Raw genomic sequence first — 18,047 nt, forward strand, 5'->3', positions numbered from 1 at the left:
TTTTTTCATTACTGTTTTATAATTTTCAGAATAGAGGTCTCTAACTTCTTTGGTTAGGTTTATTCCTAGGTATCTTGTTGTTTTCATTGAATCGGTAAATGGGATTGATTTCCTAATTTCCCTTTATACTGCTTCATTATCGGTGTTTAGAAATGCCACAGATTTCTATATGTTGATTTTGTATCCTTCAACTTTACTGAATTCATGTATCAGCTCTAGCAGTTTTTTTGTTGAATCTCTCAGGTTTTCCATGTAGAGTATCATATCACCCGTGAAGAGTGAAAGTTTGACTTCTTTTTTACCAGTCTGGATGCTGTTTATTTTGTTTTGTTGTCTGATTGCTGAGGCTAGGACTTCCAACACCATGTTAAACAACGATGGTGAGAGTGGACATCTCTGTCGTATTCCTGATCTCAGGGGGAAAGCTCTCAGTTTTTCTGCATTGAGGATGATATTAGCTGTGGGGCTTTCATATATAGCTTTTATAATGTTAGGGTATGTTCCTTGTATCCAGACTTTCTTGAGGGTTTTTATTAAGAAAGGATGCTGTATTTTGTCAGATTCTTTTTCTGCATCTATTGACAGGATCATATTGTTCTTATCTTTTCTTCTCTTAATGTGGGGTATCACGTTGTTTGATTTGCAAATATTGGATCAAGCCTGCAGCCCAGGAATGAATCCCACTTGATCCTGGTGAATAATTCTTCTAGTGTAATGTTGAATTTGATTTGCTAGTATCTTGGTGAGAATTTTTGCATCTATGTTCATCAGAGATATTGGCCTGTAATTCTCCTTTTTAGTGGGGTCTTTGGTTTGGGAATCAAGGTAATGCTGGCTTCATAGAATGAATCTGGAAGCTTTCCTCCATTTCTGTTTTTTGGAAAAGCTTGAGAAAAATTGGTATTAACTCTGCTTTCAATGTCTGGTAGAATTCCCTTGGGAAGCCATCTGGCCCAGGATACTTATTTGTTTGGAGACTTTTAAGAACCTATTCAATTTCTTTGCTGGTTATGGGTCTATTCAAATTTTCTATTTCTTCCCATTTGAGGTTTGGTAGTGTGTGGGTATCTAGGAATTTGTCCATTTCTTACAGATTGTCCAATTTGTTGGCATATAATTTTTCATAGTATTCTCTAATAATTGAATTTCTGGGTGTTTGTTGTGATCTCTCCTATTTCATTCATGATAATATCTATTTGGGTCCTCTCTCTTTTCTTTTTGATAAGTCTGGCTAGGGGTTTATCAATTTTATTTACCTTTCAAAAAACCAGCTCTTAGATTCATTGATCTCTTCTGTTTTTTTCTGATTTATACTGTTTATTTCTGCTCTAATATTTGTTATTTCCCTTCTTCTGCTGACTTTGGGCTTTATTTACTGCTGCCTTTCTAGCCCCTGTAGGTGTGAATTTAGGTTCTGTATTTGGGACCTCCTTGCTTCTTTTTTTTTTTCAATATATGAAGTTTATTGTCAAATTGGTTTCCATACAACACCTAGTGCTCATCCCAACAGGTGCCCTCCTCAATACCCATCACCCACCCTCCCCTCCCTCCCACCCCCAATCAACCCTGAGTTTTTTCTCAGTTTTTAAGAGTCTCTTATGCTTTGGCTCTCTCCTACTCTAACCTTTTTTTTTTTTTCTTCCCCTCCCCCATGGGTTTCTGTTAAGTTTCTCAGGATCCACATAACAGTGAAAACACATGGTATCTGTCTTTCTCTGTATGGCTTATTTCACTTAGCATAACACTCTCCAGTTCCATCCATATTGCTACAAAGGGCCATATTTCATTCTTTCTCATTGCCACATAGTGCTCCATTGTGTATATAAACCACAATTTCTTTATCCATTCATCAATTGATGGACATTTAGGCTCTTTCCATAATTTGGCTATTGTTGAGAGTGCTGCTATAAAAATTGGGGTACAAGTGCCCCTATGCATCAGTACTCCAGGGCACCTCCTTGCTTCTTGAGATAGGCTTTAATTGCAATGAATTTTCCTCTTAGGACTACCTTTGCTGCATCCCAAAGTGTTTGGACTGTTGTGCTTTCATTTTCATTGCCTCCCTTATATATTTTTTGATTTCTTTGTTAATTTCCTGGTTTATCCATTCATTCTTTAGTAGGATGGTCTTTAATCTCCATGTTGGGGGCTTTCCAATTTTTTTTCTTGTGTTTGATTTCAAGTTTCATAGCATTGTGATCTTAAAATATGCATGTGTGGTCTCAATCTTTTTGTACTTGTTGAGAGCTGTTTTGTGAGCCAGTATGTGATCTATTTTGGAGAATGTTCCATGTTCACTCATGAAAAATGTGTATTCTGCTGATTTTGTATGAAAAGTTCTGAATATATCTGTTAAGTCCATCTGGTCTAATGTTTCATTCAGAGACATTGTTTCCTTATTGATTTTCCTCCTAGATGATCTGTCCATTGCTGTACGTGGAGTATTTTTTAATTTTTAAAATGTTTATTTATATTTGAGAGAGAGAAAGAGACAATGCATGAGCAGGGAAAGGGCAGAGAGAGACAGAGATAGAATCTGAAACAGGCTCCAGGTTCTGAGTTGTCAGCACAGAGCCTGACACAGGGCTCAACTCACGAGCCATGAGATTATGCGCTGAGTTGAAGTTGGACCCTTAACTGACCGAACGACCCAGGTCCCCACTGTAAGTAGAGTATTAAAGTTCCCCACAATTAAGCTATTATTATCATCAATACATTTGTTTATGTTTGTGATTAATTGATTTATATATTTGGGTTCTTCCACATTGGGAGCATAAACATTTATAATTGTTAGCTCTCCTTGATGGGTAAACCCCCTAATTATGATCTAATGCCCTTCTTCATCTCTTGTTACAAACTTGTTTTAAAATCTAGTTTGTCTGTTACAAGTATGGCTACTCTGGCTTTCTTTTGGCCTTCATTAGCATGATAGATGGTTCTCCATTCCCTCACTTTCAATCTGCAGGTGTCCTCAGATCTAAAATGAGTCTCTTGTAGGCGGCATATAGATGGGTCTTGTTTATTTTATTATATTTATATATATAAAGCATAAGTATATTTATATATATATTATAAATATAAGTAAATTTAAGTGTATATATATATGTATATGTGTATGTGTATGTGTATGTATGTATATGTATATGTATATATATATATATATATATATATATATATATATATATATATATATATAAAATACCCTATGTCTGCTACCCTATACCCTATGTCTTTTGATTTAGTCAATCTACATTCAGAGTGACTTTTGAAAGATAAGGACACTAAATTGTCATTGTGTTATCTGTAGGTTTTGTGTGTGTAGTGATGTCTCTGGTCCTTTGTAGTCTTTGCTGCTTTCCATTTACAGAGCCCCCTTAGGATCTCTCACAAGACTGGTTTAGTGGTCACAAACTCCTTTAGTTTTTGTTTGTCTGGGAATGCCTTTATCTCTACTTCTATTCTGAATGACAACCTTGCTGGATAAAGGATTCTTGGCTGTATATTTTTCTTATTCAGCACATTGAATATTTCCTGACACTCCCATCTGGCCTGACAAGTTTCAGTGGACAGTAGACAGTTCAGTGGACATTCCCCCTACTTTCAGGGTACACTCTCTATAACACTTGGGCAAAAATTCATTTTACAACTATGTTTGTGGGCGTCAATAGAACATTTTTCCCCCAGCACTTTCTAGGTCTATCCGGAATGCCTTGGCATTATTCTGACTACCCAGATGCATATACAACTTGAAACACAATTTCCTCAATAGGCTCTTTCATCTGCTACTATTCTTATGTGTCTACCCTTGTAGGTTAAGGACCATTTGTCCCTAGCTGCTTTTAGAATTCTCTCTTTATCTTATTATTTTGCCAGTTTCACTGTGATATGTTGTGTGTTGGCCTGTATTTGTTGATATTGAAGGGAGTTCTCTGTGCCACTTGGACTTGGATGCCTATTTCCTTCGCCAGATTAGGGAAGTTCTCAGCTATAATTTGTTCAAAACCTGCCCCTTTCACTTCTTCTTCTTCTTCTGGAACTCCTATGATACGGATATTGCTTTGTTTTATGGAATCACTAAGCTCTGTAATTCTCCCCTCGGATCTAGTAATTTCCTTTTCCTCTTTTTTTCAGCTTCATCATTTTCCATAATTTTTTCTTCTTTTTCACCTATTCTCTCCTCTGCTTCTTCCATCCTCATTGTCACTGAATCTAGTTTATTTTGCATCTCATTTATAGCATTTCTTAACTCATTGTGACTAGTTCTTAGGTTTTTGAACTTTGTAGCAAGAGATTCTTTGCTGTCTTCTATGCATTTTTCAAGTCTAGCTATTAATCTTATGATTGTTATTCTAAATTCTTATTCAGTAATATGGTTTATATCTGTTTTGAGCAATTCTCTGGCTGTCATTTCTTCCTGAATTTTCTTTTGAGGGGAATTTTTCTGTCTTGTCACTTGGCTATTTTTCTGTCTTTTGCATGCTTTAATAGCTTTTTATGTGTCCTGCACCTGAGAGTATAATCGTCGTTTTAAATTTGAGCTCAGGAATCTTAATTACACCTGTGTTGATTAAATCCCTGGCTATTATTTCTTTTTGTTCTTTCTCATGGGCTGAATTCCTGTCTTGTCATTTTGGAGGAAGAAAAAAATTAATAAAATACAATAAAAAGTAAAAATTAAAAAATTAAAAACAAAACAAAGCAAAAATAAAGGAACCCAGGTGTGTTTGGCCTGCTTGTTAAGAGAAGCTTGATAGAAAAAGAGAAAAAACAGAAAAGAAAAAAAAAATTTTAAAGAAATTAAAATTTAAAAAATTGAAAAAAATAAGAAAAATAAAATGGAATAAAATATTTGCTCTTTCTGTAGCCAAGAAACAAAAAGAATAGAGAGAAAGGGAAAAAAAACCAACATGAAGAAACAGCAAAGAAAATGAACAAACAAAAAGAAACCCAAGTGAAGCCAGATCCAGTTTCTCCTAGAACTGAAACTGTGGCTCACTATGACCTGTAGACTAAATGGGTGGAAGGGATTTGGCTGGTCTTCTGGGGGAGGGGCCTGCTACTCTAGGTCTCAGGCTGACTTGCCCTGCGGGAGATATTTCTGGAGGGCACAGGTGGACAGACCTGGTATAACAGCTTCATTCTCCACTTGGTGGTGCTGCTTAGCTCACTGGGGTTGATTAATGCAGGTGTGTTAGTATTTGAAAATGGCTTCACCCCACTCTCTAGTTTCCAGAGAGGGAATCTAACACCCTCACAGATATGTGAACAAACCCCCCCCGCCCCCCGCCTTTGTCTCAGGTTTCTGTCTGCTCCTTGTGTTTTCCCTGTCTCCTAGCTGTCCACCTGCCAGGTGGTGCCACCCTCCAAAATCTTAAGGCTGTGTTTCAAAACCCCACACTCCAGAGACCCCTGCAGTTGGGACCTGGGCTGATCCTCTGGGGGGAAGGTCTCGCTGAGCAATGGCTGGGTACTGACTTGTCCCAGAAAATGGTTGGGACTCTGCAGTGGCACAGACTCAGAGTTTATAGTAAATTGTGGGCACAGGGTTTGTTGCCCTCAGCTAGCGTCTTTGTTCCTATACCAGTAGATGTGGCAGCTCTCTGGGGCCCGTTGGGACTTTTGCCCTTGGAGGGGCTGTATTGCCTCTACCAAATGCACTCCAGGTAGGGGAATTGATTCTCCTTGTGCAGTACAGGGGCCCCTCAGACCACACTGCCTACACCAGGGGATTCACCCTGCTTCCTTGCCAGAGCACCGCCAGGCACTGAGCTCCAAACTTCAGATTCTGTACTCCACTATTTATAAAAAACTGTTGGTACTGAAACCCTCTCCTTTCCCCTATTCAGTAGTTTTGGGGAACAGATTTCTTGTCAGTCCCCTGCTAGTGTTTTCACTCACTAGCTACTTTCAGGGGGATGCTTTTCTTGTGTGATTCTGATGCACTGCATTCTCTCCCCCTTTCTCTTTCTCTCTCTGTCCTCTCTCCATGAAAACAGCCCCCTACCCTCCATAGCACCATTGATTTTCTCTCCCCAAATTCATCTTTCTACATGGTACCTGCAAAGATCTCTTGCTCAAATTATGCACATTGTTGCATTAATCCTCAGATCAATTTCCTAGGTGTTCAAAATTGTTTGATGTTAATCTAGCTGTGTTTCAGGGATGAAACAAGCTAGGGTCCCATACTACTCCACCATTTGAACTCCTAAGTTATTGCCATTCTAGCACTTTAATGCTAGTGCATCCCCTATTGCCCTCAGAGTAAGCTAATAATAGCTTATCTATTTTGGTCCCTGAAAGTCTATCTATTTGAGTTCAACAACTGAAAAACTCTCTTCCTGCACATGGTATTTGACATCACTTATAATTTAGACTCTGTCTATGGCTTCAGCTCATCTTTTTCCATTTCTTTTCCCTCTCGTCATCACTGCAAACATATTGAAGCATGATTTTGTAGCTGCATGCTTCACAAATGCTTTTGACCAACTTGAAATGATCGCCATTTTCTTGTCCAAATGGAAAATTGTTTGTCTTCCAAAATCACCTTTTCTATGAATACTCCAAATTGTATAAAGAGACAAAAAAAAAAAAAAAACAAAACCAAAAACAACTCACCACCAAAATGTCAAAAAATGGGCAGAGAAATTGAATAGACATTTCTCCAAAGAGGACATATAAATGGCTGACAGGTACATGAAAAGTTGCTCACCATCACTAATGGAAAGGCAAACATCACTAAAGGAAAAAGAAGTAAAACCACAATGAGCTATCACCTCACACTTCTTTGGATGACGGTTACCAAAAAAAAACAAAGGATAAGAAGTGTTTGCAAGGATGTGTGTAAAAGGAACCTTTGTACAGTATTGATGAAAAGGTAACTTGGTGTAGCCACTCTGGTACACAATAGAGTGTTTTCTGATAATTTTCAAAATAGAATTACCATTTGATCAAGCAATCCCACCTCTGTATATATATCTAAATGAATTGAAATATGTATCTCAAAGAGATATCTGTACTCCCATGTTCACTGTAGCAGTTTTCAAAATAGCTAAGATGTGGATATAACCTAAAAGTCCAGGTAAAGAAGAATGGATAAAGAAAATGTGGCATATACACATTATGGGATATCATTCAGCCTTTACAAAGAAGAAGATCCTGCCACTTGAAACAACACGGATATGCCTGGAGGATATTATCCTAAGTAAAATAAGCCAGGCACAGACAAATACTGATCACTTATATGTGGCATCTAATTAAATACATAGAAGCAGAGAGTAGAATGGTGGTTGTCAGGAGGCAGGGAAGAAGGGAAAACAGGGAGGTATTGAATAAGTTTGAGTTATACATAATAAATAAGTTCTAGACATCTAACATAGGGCCTATGATTAACAATACTTTCTTGCCTACTTAAACATTTGCTAAGAAGGTAGATCTTAAATGCCTTTAACTGCCATGTAAGGACAAAATATCAACAACAAAGGGCCTAGGAAGAAATATTTGGAGATGATAGATAGGTTAATGGCATTGATAGTGATGATAATTTCAACGGTGTATACTTATCTCCAAACACATCAAATTGTATACCCCAAATATCTACAGCTTTTTGTATATCAATCATACTTTAATGAAGTGGTTTAAAAATTATGAGTGGAAATATCTTCAACCTAGAATTAGGCTAGGGGATTTTCTAAATAAAATGTTTTATGGCACCAGAATCTAGAGCATTAATCTGCTCATTAGGGTTTGTCCTTCACTGGGTACCATCTATGGCTGGTAACGACCATCCTGGATTTATAGATTGAGTTTTGGATTTCATTCTTCTATTTGTCAAGCTTACCCTTCAAGCATAGTCTATCTCAAGGTAATATAAAGTGCATTCAGTTAAAGTGTAATAAATTATTATCAGATCCTGACTAAACCCACACTTTTTTCAGTAGTTTGGCCACAATTCCTTAACTTATTCCTGCCTTGCCAAACTTCAGCCATTTCAATACACCCTTCAGTAGTTCAGCTCTGAACTAGTTCCTTGTTCCCACAGCATCTTGTTGCTATCTCCATGAGTATTTTCAAGTGGACCCCAGAGATTATCTGGCTCAATCTCTGTATTATATGGAAATCGACCAGTCAGGATTTTACACAGAGTATGGAAGAGCTCTCAATACTACCCCCTCCAAACCAAACTCCTTTAAAATGGGGGCAATGTTCACATTTTTGAGTTCACACCTTTTCTAGTAACGCCCTTAGAGCTTATTACATGAAATAATTTTACTGTTAATGGAGGGGAACTAGGTAGAGGAGAAGATGAACAGTGTGCAATGGAGAGAAAACTAATTTATATAATCAATCCCCTTTTATGAAATGGGATTTTTTTGGCTGGGCTTAAGACATCATCTGATGAATTAGTATTGTATTGGTTCGTGTCATAAAGTCAGGGTCCAAGATTCCTAAGATTCAGTAAACCAGACTGATCTCTTTTCACACATTTGCCTCTGGGGATGTAAGGGTGATCAGAACCTTTATATAGATATTGGTTTGGGAAAGTGTTCTCACGACTGACCACACAATCAAATTCTGTGTTCTTATCCAGCACTTATCACTGCTTGGAGACAGAGGTCCTAAGAAGAGTTCTCAGGAACCAGAGGAGATAAATTGGAATTCGTCAGCCCCCCAATATGACTGGACTGCTGAGCCTTGGGTGGAGGTATCTATCATCATCTTCCTTAGTTGGGAGGTCAGGCGACTCACAGAGCAGGGCAGGACAGTGGCCAGTGCGGGCATAGTGGGGAAGCCCACGCTCAGATTGACTGAGAGGATACTGCCAGGGTGACATGTGCTGCATCCTCAGAAGGCTGGCTTCTGCCGGCAGTGTGCCTCACCTTGGCGCATCATGTCTGCTACTGGGGAAAGATACATCCAGCCAAAAATAGAGGAGCTGGGTGAGCTCAGCTCTGCTTTCTCCTCATGCCCATCTTAGTTCGACTCTTTGTCTTGAAAAGAATGGAAATCCTATCAATCATGGCTAGCGAGGGGTTTTCTTTCACAAGTAACATCTCATTCATTAAAATCCTGAATCAGGTGTCACAATAGGCCTGGTCCTATGGACACTGAAGGTGGAGAGTGATATTACATTCAGACAGCTCTCGGAACTTCATTCAGCATTGGGTGTAGGGATCCTCTTTCCACTGCTTTTCCATTTTCCCTCTAGCTCCAGTCTTCATGTCTGCACCTTAATGGGCTTCTACTAAATAGTGTCCTCTATACTCTTAATTTCTGTCCTATTTCTCAGTGATACAGGGTTTCTTATGGTACATCTCAGTGCTTCATTGAAAGGAGGAACAATGCAAATCTTATGCACTTTTTCAAAAGGTATCAAAGAGTTAAGGTAATTTCTAAAAAACTTTATGAAGCTCAATATTTTTTTCCCACCTTTATTGAGATATAATTGACATATAACATTGTGTAAACTTAAGGTGTACAAAGTGATGATTTGGTACACACATATATTATGAAATGTTTACCACAGTAAGGTTAACTAAAACGTCCTTCACTTTACATAATTACCACTTTGTTGTTGTTATGGTAAGCATGTTAAAGCTCTACTCTCATAGCAGTTTTCAAGAGTGCAATGCGGTATTGTTAACTATAGTCACCATGCTGTGCCTTAGATGCTCAGAACTTACTCATTTCATAATTTAAAGGATATGGATATGTATGGATATGGATATGTATATATCCTTTGACCAACATCTCCCCATTTCCCCCACCCCTCAGGCCCTGACAACCACAATTTCACTATCTGTTTCTGTGAGTTAGATATTTTTAGATTTCACCTACAAATGAGATCATACAGTGTTTGTCTTTCTCTGACTTATTGAGTTATCAATAAAATATACATCACCACATCCATGCCAAAGATGATAGTCTGAGGAAGTAGGGCAGTGATAATCTTTTCAATGAATGTAACTGGTGTTGCATCAAGTGGGTACTCAAGTGGAGAAAATACAACTTGACCCTTACTTTATATCGTACCAAAAATAAAAGCTAAAAGAAGAGAAAAAAAGTAAAGAAATCCAGAAGATGAGTTGCAGCTATATATGTAAATGGTATAACAATCATGTAAAAGAAAACATGGCCAAATATGTTATCTTTGGGGGCAGATAAAAAACTACTTGACCAAGACAAAAGTTTGCCATAAAAAAGCAGTAATATTAAGTACCTCTGTTTATTGAAAGACAGCATTGAGGAATTGAAAAGGCAAGCCACAGTCTGGGAGAAGCTATTTTTAATATGACAAATGTACAAACCAGTAAGGAAAAGACAGTGGAATAAAAGAAAACTGGGCAAAAATCTCTTCACAAAAAGAGATTACACAAAAGGCTGACATTATATTAAAATGTTTCGGTTATTTATTTACTATGGAAATATAAATTAAAACCACAATACAATAATATTTCACACTAACCAGAATGTCTAAAATGCAAAAACCAGACAGTGCCACGTGTCAGTGGGAATACTGGAACCCCATTTACTCTTGCTGGAAGTGTAAAATTTGAAATCTACCGAAGTTGACCATGTTTTACATATTTGCCCTATAATCTAGCAGTTTCATAACAGTGTGTATATATATAATACATAGGAAATTTTAGATAAAATGATATACATAGATATGTACATATGTGTGTGTATTGTATATATATGATATATATATATATATCATATATATATATCATATATATATCAGAAATATATTTGTAGAACTAATTGTAACATCTCTAAACTTGTAGTGCCATAAATGTCCTTCAAGAAAAAGATGAAAAAAAGAAATTGCAGTGTATTCGAACAGAAATACTGAGCAAAACACATGTTCAGGAAATAACATGTGTAAAAATCACAAACATAATGTTGAGTGAAAAGCCTGCAAAAAGACCCATAATGTATGCCTTCTACTACTAATAAAAACTATCCAGAAAACTCGCAAAACTAATGTGCAGTTTTCAAAATGAGTATAGTGGTTACCTAGTGGTTACTTGGTTTCTTGCATGTGTTTAGTTTGAAAAAGCATAGCTATGTTTTGGAACTTTAAAAACATACACCTTATGAAGGAATAAAAATTCTATTTGAAAGTTTATAAATACTTTTTTTTAACTTTTTATTTTTTGGAGACAGAGAGAAACAGCACGAGCAGGGGAGGGCCAGAGAGAGAGGGAGACACAGAATCCAAAACAGGCTCCAGGCTCTGAGCTGTCAGCACAGAGCCGGATGCGTGGCTTGAACCCGCGGATGTGAGATCATGACCCGAACCGAAGCCACTCAACTGACTGAGCCACCCAGCGCCCCAAAGGTCCATAAATACTTTTAAAAGGAGATTAAAGGAGAACAAAAGAGAGAAGTAGAAAACAAATAGTAGGACATTAGGGATTAACTCAAATTTATAGTAATAAATTAATGAAAATAGGCTAAATACCCAATTTAAAAGAAGATTGTCAGATTAAATAAAAAATAAATAGACTGAGCTCTACGCTGCTCAAGAGAGTCACACCTGATGTATGAGAACATAGAAAGGTTATAAGTTAAAGGATAGAGAAAGAGGAACTAAACATATATACACAAACTCAAAGGATGGTGAGGTAACTGGGTAAGTACTAGACAAAGTAGACGTTAAGACAAAAACTACCACAAACTAAAGATGTAAAGATTTGTATACATACAAACACGTATAAAATGCATTATAATAATAAAAGTATTAATAGGGAGACATGATGGTCTAAATTTGCCTTAAAATATATGAAGCGACAGCCGACAAAGCTAAAATTAAATCCAAAATCATGAATGGAGATTTTAAAAAACATCTCTCTCAGTAAGCAGTAGAACAAACAGACAAAAATCAATAATAACATAGAATATTTAAACCACATGTTTAAACACTTACACATAGAACACCATATCCAGCAACCATAGAGTAACATTCTCCAGTGTACATGGAATATTTACTAAAATTTATCATCTGCTGAACAACAAAGGAAGTCTCAACAGAGTTTTGATGATAGACTTAACAAGGACATTACATAAAAAGGAAAATTATAGACTAATCTGTCCCATATATATGGATGCAATTGTAATAAAAAAATCCCACCAGGTATTTTTGTGGAAATTCATACACAGATTCTAAAATTTTATAGAAATTAAAAGTACCTAGGATAGCCAAGACAATCTTGACGAATTAGAATAAAGTTGGAGACTAGATAAGATTCAAGACTTATAAAACTATGGTGAGGACACAAAGTCCATATGTTGAATCCCTAATCCTCACTGTGACTGTAGTTAGTAACAGAGCCTTTAAGAAGGTGACTAAAATTAAATGAAGTCATGATGGTGGGACTTTTAACACAATAGGACTGGTATCCCTGTAAGAAGAAGGGATGCCAGGAGTATGTGTGTTTGAGGACTCAGTAAGAAGGTGGAAATCTGAAAGCCAGGAAAAGTCTCAACAGAAACCAAACCTGCAGTCATCTTAATCTTCAACTTCTGGCCTCCAGAACTTGAGAAAATAAGTTTTTTGCTGTTTCAGCCGCACATTGATAGTATTTTGTGATGGCAGCCCTAATGAATGAATACACTTCCCTATTATAGCACAGCCATTAAAATCAAGACATTAATATTCATACAATACACCATACCACCATCTAATATAGATCCCATTTAAATTTTCCAGTTGTCCCAACAATGTTTCTTATGGCAAAAACAAAACAAAAAAAAAACAAAGAAAAGTTAACTTCTCTTTTCTCCATTTCTAGTTCATGATCCAATCCACGATCACATGTTCATTTACTTGTTGTGTGTCTTTAGTTACCTTTGATCTGGAATGATTCCCCAATCTTTCCTTATCTCTCTTGACCTTAGAATTTTCTGAATACTGGTCAGTTATCTCATAGAATTCCTCTATTTGGTTTGTTGGATATTTCCTTATAGTTTCATTCTATATGTGCACTTTTGGCTAGAATACTAGAGAAGTGAATCTGTGTTCTTTTCAGTGTAATATACCAAAGACACATGATATGCCAATTTTATCACATGGCTCAGATGGTGTGAGCCATGTTTCTCCACATTAATGTTAACAAGTATTTTTATTGACTAATATATATAAGTACTTTATTAACTAATTAATAAATAGTTAATAAAGTATGCATATTACTTATCAATGAATAAGGAATCATTATATGTTTGTGGGACAATACTTTGAGACTATGTACAAACCCCTGTCTCTTCAAACGTTTATCCATTAATTTTAGGATCCCCTGATGATCTTGCCTGAATCGGTTATTACAAATAGTGATTTTCTAATTCATTGTAGAAAATACTAGCGAAGAAATGGAAGATACAAAAAATAAAATGGATGTAATAGAACTGAAATATATAAATAACCAATATAAAAAACTCACCAGGGAGGCTGAAGAACAGAATTAATATCACGGGGTAAAAATAAGTGAACTCAAAGATAGAACAATAGAAATAACCCAATTTGAACAATAGAGAGAAAATAAACTGGAAAGAAATGAACAGAATCTCAGGGACATGTAGGGAAATTACAAAACTTCTACCATTTATATCAGCAGAGACCCAAGAGTAGACTAGAAGGACGTGGGGCTGAAACCATTTTCAAAGAAATAATGCTAAAAACATCTCCAATTGGTAAAAGACATACATTTATGGATTCAAGAAACTGAATGAACCCCAAACAAAAATCCACATCAAGACACATCAGAAATATACTTCAAAAAACAAAAGAGAAAGGAATATTCCTGAAAGCAGTCAGAAAGAAATGATGCGTTACCTGCAGGGAAGAACAGTAGATCTCTCAGTTGAAACCATGGAACCCAGGAAGAAGTGGTATAATATTTTTAATGTGCTGAAAGGAAAGAACAATTTTTCTAGACTTCTATGCCTAGCAAAGATATCCTTCAAAAATAAGGTAAAATCAAGATATTCTTAGATGAAGGAAAATGAAAAGGTTTGTTGCCGGTAAACCTGAATTCAAACACACACACACACACACACACACACACACGAAGTTCTTTTGGCAGAAGAGAAATGATACTAGGAGAAAATTGGAATATCAGGAATAAAGAAAGAATAACAGAGAGAGGAAAAATGTGGAACGCAGCACAAGTGATGTTACAATTCTTTGGCTACTAGGACCGAAGAGGCATCACAGCCTCTGCTTTCCCTCTCTTAGGATCTTGAAGCCTCCATGTTGTGAAGAAGTCCAGTCTAGCTAACTAGAAGATAAGAGGCTTCTTCGAGGAAGAGGCATACATAACAATAGCCAGAACCATTTCTAGACATGTATGTAATGTCATTTGGGGCCTTCCAGTTCCAGTTAAGCCATAAGATATCTGTAGCTATCTGAATGATCTGGGGCAAGACCAGCAGTAAAACCACCAAGATTGCCAAGCCAAAGAACTGAAAAATAATAAATCTTTGTTGTCCTAAGCTTCTTTAATAAATGCTTAAGAGAATAAACATGAGCTATGAACTTTGAGAAAACCTATCTCAAAACACATATCTGAAAAAGGACTTGTATCCAAAATATATAAAGAACACTCGCAATTCATTAATAATAAGGCACTGAGCCCAATAAAGAAATGGAAACGTATTGTATCAATACTTCATCAGAGGGGTGCCTGGGTGGCTCAGTTGGTTGAGTGTCAGACTCTTGATTTGGGCTCAGGTCATGATCTCACCAGTTGTGAGATTGAACCCCACATCAGGCTCTGTGCTGAGAGTATGGAGTCTGCTTGGGATTCTCTCTCTCCCTCTCTTCCCCCTGTACCCCAACCAACTCATGCTCTCATGCTCTCTCTTTGTCTATCTCTCAAAATAAATAAACTTAAAAAATAGTTCATTGGAGAAATACATGGAAGCCAATAAATATATAGAAAGATATTCAAAATCATTAGTCATTATGGAAAGGGATTACTACTTAGCAATAAAATGAAACCAACTAGTGATACATGCAACAACATGGAGGGATCTCAAAGACTGTAGAATGAAAGAAGCTAGACATAGAGTGTGTATGGTATTATTCCACTTATATAAAGTTCAAAACCAGGTAAAACTATTATATGATAATGAAAATCACAGTAATCAGGTTAGAAGGAAGTAATTGTGAAAAGAGAAGGGAACTTTATGGGGTTATAGAAATGCTATATATCTTAAATACGATGGTGGATACATGGAGGTATACACTTGTCAAACTAACCAGCTTTAACTTATGAACTGTGTTTTTCATTTAAATGTAAATCATCACCCCAAAAAATGAGGAATGAAAAATATAAATGCTAAACAGAAGCCAAATATTTAACATAAATTATGAACAAATACATATTTTTTTCTCAAAATACAATGTATTTACCAAAAATTGAAATAGAATCTTACAAAACATTATAATCATCTTTGAGTTGTGAGTATATTTTCATGAAAAAATTGTTAACTGTTGCAAAACTCTTTCTACCTCTGATGGGAGGAGGGCTGCGGCCGTAGTTGTGAGCTAACCACAAAAATGTCTTCTGACTCTTTAATGTTCAATAATGTCCTCTCTTATTTGATAAGTTTGAAGAAATACTTGATTTTCTCTTCAGGGGCTAGCCTTTTTATTGATAGTAAACTGTAGTCTATTAAAAAAAACTTATTATGCTTTCATAGTCATTATTTTCATGATGTTTAGGTGGAATTTCTGATGCCAGATAACCAGGATCAAATTCAGTATTATCCTGGACATATTCCACTTGCTCAAAATTTCTCTGAAGTAAAGGAAAAAATTTTCTTGAAATAGAAGTTTTGTTTAGTCAATTGCTGTTTCCTTCTTTCCCTTGAAGATTATGGTCATATGGGGGAATGCTTTGTACACGAGGGCAAACTTTGTTCTTTTATAGACTCTAGTGAAGCATATAATTCTGTTTCTATCACAAGACATAATGATTCAGCTTCCAGATTATTTATAATGCTGAAATAAGTATTACATCAGCAAACTCATTTTTTGGTTGAATCCAAATTTATGTGATGTTAAGAACTGCAAAAAGTCAGCCAAAAAATGTCAGTGGGTTATGGAAGTAATATATGGAAAGCATGATAATGCCATATTTGTGAAGACTAGTCATTAAAAACGTGTTGTTTTTAACAAAAAATGGAGAAAAAACCTGGAAGAATAATGAATGAATTTTTATTAGAAGAATGCCACTGGGTATCATTGCCAAAGTGTTATCAGTAGCTGGAGAGATTAATATCCCGGCCAACAGATGGAGCAGGTAGACAGAAAGGGAATGAAGGCTTCTCGCATTGTCAGCCCATCTCACTCAACATTTATACTTCGCCTCCCCTCCTTCACCTCACTCAGCCACTCAGGGTACTAGCACTAAGTCTTCTTCCAAGCATGGTGGAAAACCAGTTCAATTTGCCAGGTAATCCACATCTTAAACACTCTTCTTCTTCATCCTGCCCCTGCTAAGGCAATTATTAAGTCCCTAGTTGCAATGGTTCCCAAACTTTGGCATGCATCAGTGTCACTTGGAGGGTTTGTTAAAACACAGATTACGGGGCCCCATCCCAAGAGTTTCTGATAATGTATATGGTGCCCACTAATATGCATTTATAACCAGTTACCAGGTGATGTATTACTACTGATGTAGGGAACACACTTTGAGACCCAACGAAATATTTCACTCCTTTGACATTATTCCAGTTCTCTTCCAGGAAGTATAAGTTTGTCTTTCAAGAAGATTATCAGAGAGGAAAATGAAGGTGAGGAAACTGTTATGCACAGAATTCGTGATCCCCAAAGACCACCAGGGAGCTGAGTCCAATGCAAAAGCAAAGAGCCTTTATTCGAGCTAGCTCGAGCTCAATCCCCTACCTGCACCGACACAGCGGTGAGATACCAGAGAGAGAGCGAGTTTCAAAAGCACAAAGGTTTTATAGGGGTCTAGGGGCAGTTGGTGGGGTGATGGTCGTGGCCTTAGCTGATTGGCTGGGGAAGGGTCAGAGTCCCGTTGCGCAGGTTGCCTGGTGTGGTTTGAACGGGAAGTTTGAACGGGTGAGTGGGAAGTTACTCAAGGGGAGGAGGCGTGGTCTGAGGTTTGAGCGGGAATTTCTTTCTGCGGTGTTCCTGGAAAGGGGGCCATGTCAGGGACATAGTCACTCAAGATGGAGGACAAAGAACAAAATGGAGTCGGCCAGCCTAGGTCCGCTCTTTCAGAAACAATATGCTGTTTTATATCCAGGAATAAAGTGGAGTATAAGCAAATCAATGCAGTGGGGAATAGGAGCCTCAGGCGAGGGTCTTATTAGAATTAAACTGTAGGAAGAAGGGATACAAAGAATAAAGAAGCAGGGTGACAGGCAAGAGGAAGTTTGTTTATTTTTGCTTACTTTGCATGTCAACTGGCTCTGAGAGCCCTGAGCAGAAGTGGTTTTAGAGTTAGTGGTAATTGTGATAGCATTTTCAGGGAATTCTGCAGGGCTACAGAGGACCCTAGTCATCCCTGAACACCATGAGTAAGGAGCCACCATACAGAAATTCTCTGTCCACTGGGCTTATAATAAAAAGTAACAAATTCATTAGCCTACCAGTGACTCCAGAGAGGATAAATTAGCAGATAATTAATTCTTCAGGGAGTACTTTTTCCATTGTTTAGGTCAACTTGAAAATATTTTTCGGTGAAACTTACATGCCTGTGGGAAATCATAAAATGTTGCTTTCATTATCTTGCTGATGCTCTAGGTAATTAATGCAGGGAAGTAGTTATCAGGCATTTCCCCCCAAGAAACCTCAGGGAGTCTTCCCTTTGATCTCAGGATGGGGCTAGGCAAGGCAGTTACAGCACAAAAGGTGTGCAAATGATTGAATACTACAGTGACTGAGTACTGGACTTTGGCTGGGGAACAAGGAAAATGAGTCAAGATCAGAAGGTGTTCAAACACTGGAGGTCCAAGATTGGATGTAGGTGATAGGCAGAAATAAAGAAGTAAATAAATAACTGTAGGAACCAATT

The sequence above is a fragment of the Panthera leo genome, chromosome D2 (genome assembly GCF_018350215.1).
Source record: "Panthera leo isolate Ple1 chromosome D2, P.leo_Ple1_pat1.1, whole genome shotgun sequence".
Taxonomy (NCBI): Eukaryota; Metazoa; Chordata; class Mammalia; order Carnivora; family Felidae; genus Panthera; species Panthera leo.